At 37.0% G+C, this 9596-nt stretch overlaps 1 protein-coding gene across 1 annotated transcript in view; it reads right to left on the reverse strand.

The window, feature by feature from the left end:
• LOC123247009 (protein unc-93 homolog A-like) overlaps positions 1-9088 on the reverse strand; it is a 57918-nt gene extending 48830 nt beyond the window's left edge. Inside the window, exon 1 of the mRNA XM_044675799.1 lies at positions 9028-9088. The gene's annotated coding sequence lies outside the window, so the exon portion shown is untranslated. The remainder of the gene's footprint in view (positions 1-9027) is intronic.
• Between the last annotated feature and the right edge of the window lie 508 nt (positions 9089-9596).

Here is a 9596-nt window from a genome sequence, read left to right on the forward strand (position 1 = left end):
TGGAGGAGATGTGGCAAAATTGGGACATTAATGCATTGCTGGTGGAGCTGTGAACTGATCCAGCCATTCTGGCTGGCAATTTGGAAACATGCTCAAAGGGCTATAAAAGAATGCCTGCCCTTTGATCCAGCCATACCATTGCTGGGTTTGTACTCCAAAGAGATCATAGATAAACAGACTTGTATGAAAATATTTATAGCTGCGCTTTTTGTGGTGGCAACAAATTGGAAAAGGAGGGTATGTCCTTCAAATGGGGAATGGCTGAACAAACTGTGGTATATGCGGGTGATGGAATACTATTGTGCTAAAAGGAATAATAAACTGGAGGAGTTCCAGGCGAACTGGAGAGACCTCCGGGAACAGATGCAGAGCGAAAGGAGCAGAGCCAGAAGAACATTGTACACAGAGACTGATATACTATGGTAAAATTGAATGTAATGGACCTCTGTACCAGCAGCAATACAATGACCCAGGACAATTCAGAGGGATTTATGGTAAAGAACACTGCCCACATTCAGAGGAAGGACTGCAGGACAGGAAACATATAAGAAAAACAACTGCTTGAACGCATGGGTCGGGGTGGATATGATTGAGGGTGTGGACTTGAAACTACCACACCAATGCAACTACCAACAATTTGGAAATAGGTCTTGATCAAGGACACATGACAAAACTAGTGGAAATGTGCATCGGCCATGGGTGGGGGGAGTGCAGGGGGGCGAAGGGGAAAGTAGGAGCATGAATCATGTAACCATGTTAAAAATGAATATTAATAAATGTTTAAAAAATAAGAATTAAGGGAACACAGAAAAAAATACCTTCAGATCTATGGAAAAAGGAAAGATGTTCATTACCAAACAAAGTAAAGAGAGAGAGAGAGAGAGAAGAAAGGATCATGGGAGAAAAATGGATAATTTGGATAATATTTGAATTAAATTTGTTCACAAACAAAAGCAAAGTATCCAAAATTACACGGAAAGCAGAAAGCTGAGGAAAAAATGTTTACAACGGATTTCTCTGGTAAAGGTCTCTCTTCTCAAATATATAGAGAATTGAGCCAATTGTTTAAAAAAAGAGCTATTCTCCAACTGATAAAAGGTCAAAGGATATAATAGGCAATTTTCAAAAGAACATATTACAACTATTGATAGTCTTATGAAAAATTATCGACATCATTAATAATCTGAGAAATGCAAATTCAAAAACCTCTGTGGTATCACCTCACACCCATTAGATTGCCTAATATGACAAAGAAGAAAAATGATAAATGATGAAGGAATTTTGGAAAATTTGGGATACTAATGTTCACTCCACTCTTGGTGGAACTGTGAACTTCTCTAACAATTCTGAAAAACAATTTGGAACTTTACCCAAAAGGTTATAAAACTATGCCATACTCTTTGACTCAACAATATCACAGTACACCACAGAGATCAAATAAAAGGGAAAAATCCAATTTGTGCAAAAATGTAACAACTCGGGGGTAGCTCAGTGGATTGAGAGCCAGGCCTAGAGACGGGAGATCCTAGGTTCAAATATGACCGCAGACACTTCCCAGCTGTGTGACCCTGGGCAAGTCACTTGACCCCTGTTGCCTACCCTTACCACTCTTCTGCCTTGAAGCCAATACACAGTATTGACTCCAAGATGGAAGGTAAGGGTTTTTAAAAAAATAAATAAAATTAAATTAGAAATGTAACAACTCTTATTTTGGTGGCAAAGAATTAGAAATTGAGGAGATACCCATCAATTGGGGAATGGCTGAACAAGTTGTGTTATAGGAATGTGATAGGATACTATTTTCCTTTTGGAAATGACAAGGGGGTGGGTTCAGAAAAATCTGAGAAGATTCATGACCTAATGCAAAGTTAAGTGAGCTCAACTAGGAGAACATTAAGTACAAAAAAGCAATATTATAATGATAATCAACAGTGAGAGACTTGGCTACTCTGATCAATGATCTACCATTCCAAAAAACTAATGCTAAAAAAAGTGCTATTCACTTTCAAAGAGAGAATTGATGGACTGGGAGTGAATATTAATTTTTTCCTTTTTTCCCTTTTTTTTGGACATGTCTAATGCAGAAATATGTTTCACATGGCTTCATATGCATAATGGTTATTATATTTTTTGCATTCTCCATGGGTGGATCAAGGGAGAGAATTTGGAACTGAAAATAAAAATAAAATTTAAAAAAATAGAAAATTACTTTGGCAACTGAGTGGAGGATAAAATAGAGATGTGAAACACAGGAAGCAGGGAGACCAATTAGAAAGCTATTGAATTAGTTGCTTCCTGTAAGAATTCTTTCATGGACTACAAGAAGTTCCTCTGTGGTTTAGATGAGTTATTGCCATAGAGAAGTGTTGTGGGTCCAGTAATAATAGCTCCCACTTTTTGACAGCTTAAGGTTTACAGAATACTTTCCTCACATTCATCTTGTGAAACAGATAACAAAATTTCCTCTCTGAAGTATTGAGAGATTAAGTGACTTGTCCTTCTTCTCAAAGCTTAGGAATATTAGGGATGTAGAAGTCAGGGGGGCTAGTATTTGAACCTATCTTTCTCCTGACTCTTTAAGTCTCATAAATGATGAAAGGGATTTTGAAAAATAGGCATACAGATGCACATTCCACTTTTAGTGGAACTGTAAACTTCTCTCACTATTCTGAAAAACAAATTGGAACTTTACCCAAAAGGCTATGAAATTGTTCCATTTGGTGACAGCTTTGTTTCAAATAGCTTCCTTATACAGGCTCAAAATTGGTTCCTACTTCCCACCAGCCAAACTGCTTTTGAACACCTTTGGCTCTCTCCATCATGCCTTTCTTCCCTAAGAAACACATTTGGAAATCTTATTATTCTACAAGATTGAATCTGCCTGGTATGCACATCTCACTGGTATCTTTTTATTCCCCTAATTGGCCTGAAAGGCAGAGCCATGAGCTTCTATTTAAGGGGCTTAGCCCAAGTCTTCTTCCCATTTCCCACTAGTTATACTGCTTTTGTACTTCTTTGATCTTCATCATGTCTTTGGCACCGGGTCCTTCTACCCTTTTCCCCTCCCTACCACTGGTTTTATTTTGTGTGTTATCTTTTCCAATTATATTATAAACTCCTTAAGGACAGGAACTGTCTTTTTAAAAAAAATTGTAGCCCTTAGCTCATTGCCTGACACATAATAGATGCTAAATAAATGTTTATCGACTGACCCAAAATTGGTCTTCAGATGGCTTTTCCCACATGGTTTAGGAATCCCTTGCAATCCCCAGTTCAGTAGATGATATTTGAGGTTTAAGGCATATGACTCAAGCCTCAGCCCAGTGAATTCTCTACCCAAAGATTAAAACTAAATCAAATAGCAAAACTTTTATGTAGGATAGAATAGCAAAGTAAATAAAATGAGGGGAAAAAAAACTTTCAACTACAAAGTGTACTGTTTTCCATGCCACCTGTCATAGAGGGAATTCTCCCTGGACAATTCATATCCTGGGGCATTTTTCTAGCTGGACAAACTTTTAAGTTTTCATTTTCCATTAGTCAGTCTACTGTGTGACACTCCAGCTCCACTCTGTAACTATTGTTTCTTTCTAACTCTGAAATTGCTAATTGTTGCTGTTTGTAGAACTGTTATCCTTTGCTATTGAGCTGCTTCCTTGCTGATTTACTGCAATCTGAGGACATTATCACAGGCTCTTATGGTTTCCTCTTTTATAGGCTTAAGATTAAAATTATTTCAAGAATCTAGTTTTGGCTAAAAATATAAATTTATTGATTAGGCTAGCATTTTAATCGACAAAGTAATAGGTCAGTAGCCCCCTCGAGTGACCAAAAACCTTGAAGGTTCTCTAGGCAGACCTATAGAGCACAAGGAGCTCATTATTCAGCCTCTGCCTTGAAAATCCTGACCTCTCTAATTGTACATAGTTAATTAGGAGGTGATTGTTCAAATTCTCATCCTTCCCTATGCCATAGGTGATGGAGATCATGTAGACAGGAAGAGAATCATCATCTTCATCTATTAACCAAATTTTGTTCAAAGGAAAGTATTCCTAGGAGTTCCCAAAGACAAGGAAAATATAAAAAGCAGTTGACTAGATGGAACCTCTGACCCAGGACCCTCACACACAGGAATTCCCTCTTATCCATGACCCTGAAAAATTAACAAACTATATGAAAAATAAATTTTCACAATAGGAATGTTAAGAGTTTTTATGTGACACTACTGCACTGGCCAAAACATACCTAAATTAGCTCAAAGCAGTACCCAATAGGGGAAAAAATGGAAGTCCCTTTAGTCAAGATCTATTCTTCTTTCCCCCATCCCCAACAGTTTTACTATACCTAAGCATGTTTGTCCAATATTTAGGTTCACACTAAGAAATTCCATTCGGATTTCATCTCACCCTTGGGAACTAGGGAAAAACTATCATAACATTAGCAATATTCTTTGCTTACTTTCCTGTTAGGTCAAATCTCTCTCCCTCTTACACATCCCTTACCCAATGATGTTAGAGCTGCCTCTGGACCTATAAGTAAAAACATGATATAAACTTACACTAAATTTCATTATCATCAATTATGACAGTTTCCTCTAGCTACCATTCTATTTTATGGAAACTTTTAAACCAAAACACCCTGAGCTTTTAGCTCTTCTAAGGCTACTTAGAGTTGGGTTTTACTTTGTCTTTTCTCATTTCTTTTTCTATGTCTGTCTCCAGATTTAGATAATTACCTAGTTGGTTAGTCTAATACAAACTGATGCATTTCTTGGTCTCTTCAATTCTATCAACTAGGAGGAGAGATACTTCCTCGGGTAGCTCTCTCTGCTACTTCCCACAATTTCCTGTTTTTTACCCTTGGTGCCAAACAGAACTCTCACTTCCTCCGTGAAGATGTATATATTTTCCCCATTGACATTTCTCCATGACTCTCTTCTACTTCAAGAAATGTCATCTAGAAAATGAGGAGGTTATACTCAATGATCTCTAAGGTTTTTTCTAGCTCTAAAATGCATCTGCTGGTTATCTGGTTTCCAGGACAACCATACTTCTCTGATGCTATACTTCTTTCTTCTGTCCTTACTGGCCAATAACTCATCTACGATGGAAGAATTTTTTTAATGGCACATTGTATAATGTGACTTTGTGTCAGAGCAAAATGTGTCTTAAATAAACTGTTTCCCGTCTCTGCTTTTTCTCCCTGAATACTGTAAATATTGCTTGAATAGGGAGAAAAAAAAGGTTTTAAATGGAGTTACACAGTAATTTCCTTACCCTTTTCTTACTTATACAGCAGTTCTTAACCTTTTCTGTGTCATGAAAGCTTGATATTTCCGATGAAGGACATTTAGAAAAAATCGTTCCTAAGGGTAACTTTATTGCCTCTGGAAGAACAGTGGAAAGTACCATCAGCAATCAATTACATATTTTTCTCAGAATTTTCTATAAACCTATACTTAAATTCTGAGTTTCACTGACTTTTCCAGAATTATACACCTTAATTAATTTCTTAACCATACACTTCCCTTTCCAGACAAATTTCTATCTTCATTTGATTTTCTGATTTTCTGAATTTTCAAAACATTATCATTTGATTCTGGAAGCAGTTTGGAACTATGCCCAAAAGGCTTTAAAAGACTGCCTGCCATTTGATTCAGCCATACCACTACTGGGTTTTTACCCCAAAGAGATAGTAAGGAAAGATAACATGTACAAAAATATTTATAGCTGTGCTCTTCATAGTGGCAAAAAATTGGAAAATGAGGGAGTGTCCATTGATTGGGGAATGGCAGAACAAATTGCAGTATCTGATGATGATGACATATTATTGCGCTAAAAGGAATAATGAACTGGAGGAATTCCATGTGAACTGGAAGAATCTCCAGGAATTGATGCAGAAAAAAAGGAACAGAACCAGGAGAACATTGTACACAGAAACTGATACACTATGGCACAATTGAATGTAATGGACTTCTCTACTAGCAGCAATACAATGATGCAGGGTAATCCAGAGGAACTTATAAGAAAGATGCTCTCCACATCCAGAGAAAGATCTGTGAGAGTAGAAATGCAGAAGAAAAATATATGATTGATCACATGGTTTGATGGGGATATGATTGAGGATGCTGACTTTAAATGATCATCCTATTGCAAATATTAATAATATGGAAATGGGTTTTGAACAATGATACACGTAAAACCCAGTAGAAATGTTTGTTGGCTCTGGGAGGGGGAAGGGAGGAAGAGAGAGAAAGAACATAAGTCATGTAACCATGGAAAAATATTCTAGATTAAATAAATAAATAAATTTTTAAAAGTCATTATTTGAACTTTAAAAAAAAAACCATAGTCTGACAACTTGGAACAGCCTATGGAATATTTCTCAGAATATTTTTAAATGTATAAAGTAAAATCCAAAGGATAATAAAAGCAAACATAGTTATAATTTATTTTTTTAAACCCTTACCTTCTGTCTTAGAATCAGTACTGTGTATTGGTTACAAACTAGTGGTAAGGGCTAGACAATGGAGGTTAAGTGACTTGCCTGGGGTCACAGTGAGAAGTGTCTGAGGTCAGATTTGAACCTAGGACCTCCCATCTCTAGGCCTGACTCTCAAATCCACTGAGTCACTTAGCTGCCCCTCCCCCCGTAGTTATAATTTTTAAAAAGGATACAGATTCTAGTTCAAGAACCCTTGAGAGGTTCATCTCCTCCTTCAGCCTAAGAATTCAAATAAAAATGAATATATTGAGAGTGTGAGGACAGGAAAGCATATGATTAGGCAGGGGAGGACAGCTTGGTCAGTTTTAAATTCCAATTGGCTTTTGGAAGTGATTCCAATCTTATTAGAACAAATATTAAATATACTCAAGAACCAGAGATAATACTGAAATGTTTTAGAAGCTCCTGAGAAATGTATTCTTACAATATCTCAGTAATAGTCTATTTCTCTAAGATTAGTATCTATACAATATCATCATCTTGGGCAGAATAAAGTTTTGGTTATGTCTATTTGAATTTTGATCATTACTTCCAGTGGGCTATAATTATGGCTCGATGCCAGGATCTGGAAATTTATAGTTTGATGGCAGTTATCATTGCTCTGTTCACTAGATGGCACTGTTTTGCTACTCCTCAATAACTAGATAGTTGTCACCATCCCCCCCAAAGGTTTGACGGATATAAGTGTCATTTAATCAGATTTTAATTTATTAAATTACCTGCTAAGAAATCAGACGTTGCTCTTAATTTTAAGGGAAGTGCAATCAGTGCTTTGGTCTTTTTTAAGAAAAAGTGTTCACGTAAGCAGATTACTAGCGTCATTCTTGACATTTTAAAATGGTATTTCTGCTGTTAAAAAGCAGCAACAAAGGCATAATCCTTCCTGTTAATAATGCAAGTTGTTTGGGTCAACATAGACAATGGAGAAAATCTATTTCCCTCATTAAGAATTCTGAGTGTTGAAAAATACAGCATGAGGGGTGTGTGGGGTGTGTGTGTGTGAGGGGTGTGTGTGTGTGTGTGTGTGTGTGTGTGTGTTGCAAAGAAAAATTTCAAGAGGCATGATTCCAGTAGATCTGGCTTTGCTTTGGCCTCCTTGTGTTTGTGGCTTGAAGAGTAGATTTCCTTTGGCTGATGGCTCCAAATCATCTACCATTCTGGAAGGAGCATTTGGGTATACCAGGCTATCAAATGAAGCTGTTGAATTAGATAATTTCTCAAATACCTCCCAAACCTCACATTCTATCATCCTTGAAAGGAGATGAACAGCTTTGGTGTCCCCTCATAAAATTCTTCAGCCTGGCTCTGCAGGGACCAACTCTTAGAATAAGGGGAGTTCAATCAACATTCCCTATTCTGGCTTTCAGTGTTCAGCTGAGAAGAGACCAGGGACTCAATTAGGGAAATGGTTTTCGTGATAAGTCTAGAGTTTGTTAGGTCCTCATCTGAGACCCTCAAGCTCATTTCCATTATCTACAGGAGAGGGGATTGATCTTCACTTCCAGCTGTCTCAGCTGGAGGAGACCCTAACGAGAAACTGGAATATTTTGCAGAGACTCAGCCTCCTAATCCCTTTCATCTTAACATTACATATAGATCCTGGGAGCCCTGCAGGTAGTTCTTCTTTGAAAATGTTTTTGACTATCCTCTGAGGGTTTTTTAAAAAATCTTCTTTGCCAAGGTTAGCCTTAACTCATATTCTATGTGGGAAATTTGTGCTGTCTCAAAACCTAGAAATAATTCCTAGAAGTCTGTCTTTTCTGATAAATTTGTGGAATCCTTGCCAATGACCTATGATAAGACTAGAGCACTCCTTATTTCGTACCACAGTGTGGAAGTCTCTGGGTAGGTCTGTAGTACATCACATTTGACATTGCTTTCAGTCTTCCTGTCAGCTTAGCTAAGGAAAATTAAATAAATCATGAGTTTAGCTGGTGTTTCACAAGCTGCATTTGCCTTGGATTATAGACACCTTCTGACTTCATCAAGGAAACCATTCCACTTTTTCCTTCTCTTCTAGACTAATTTCTGATCCCTTGGACAAAGAATTATATGAATAAATACACACAAACACATAGCAGAAGAGGTCACAAACTCTCAACTGTTCAATTTAAGCATGGCTCGCTAGCAACATGGACATGGACATACCTGTCTTGCTCTTGGTAGGAACCTTTTGAACATAATTACAGAAAATTGGAAATGACACCTTCTAGCAATATCAAATTTAACCATAATCATGGCTTTATTGAACTGTGGAATAGAAGCTATTATTCGGTCATTGAGAGCCAGGTATATCCTTCTGGAATATTGAGATGAGGGAGGGGCAAACAGTATTTCTCTTTGAAGTGACCAAATAATGGTCTCAATTTTGCTACTTCACTGGGGGAAACACAGCCACAGTAACATTAATTTAGGTTGACAGCTACCCCAATGGTGATTCTGATCCTGTTAAGGCAACATACACATTTATAAATTTCATATTTAGACCCCCAGAAAATATAGGATCATCTGTACAAATCATACCTGATTTATGTTGCCTCCTTGAATCCAGGATATGAGGAAGTTGTTGCTGCTCCAATCTTTTGCAAACTTCTGAATACAAAGAAGAGTTTTCCTAATCCAGTTTCAATTTAAAAGACATTGATGACTCAAGATCTTTATGCAAATATGTTGTGAAACTGTTGTGAAATACTTATTTTACTATAAGGAGAAGCAAAAGTCTTTGGACAATAGTGGGTCACTCATAAGCAGATTGCCTCAACACCTATGTACAGTTGCTTGAATCTTTGGGTACTCTCTGATCAGTAATGGTTGATAAGACGTTCCAGGAAAAAACTGTTTGTCATAACTTGGTGGCAGGACGTCTCACATTTCAACTGAATATGCATTGCTCAGTAGAAATTGCAAAATTTGGTGAATTCTAGATATTTTGTGAATTTTAGACATTTATTGTAGATGTCTGATTATATTTAGACTAAAGGGTCTTAACATGGGGTCCATGAATTAAAAAGAAATCTTAATATATTTCAGCATAATAGGTTTCCCATATAATTCCATGGATTTTATTTTATGCATTTTAAACATTCTGACAA

The sequence above is a fragment of the Gracilinanus agilis genome, chromosome 4 (genome assembly GCF_016433145.1).
Source record: "Gracilinanus agilis isolate LMUSP501 chromosome 4, AgileGrace, whole genome shotgun sequence".
NCBI lineage: Eukaryota > Metazoa > Chordata > Mammalia > Didelphimorphia > Didelphidae > Gracilinanus > Gracilinanus agilis.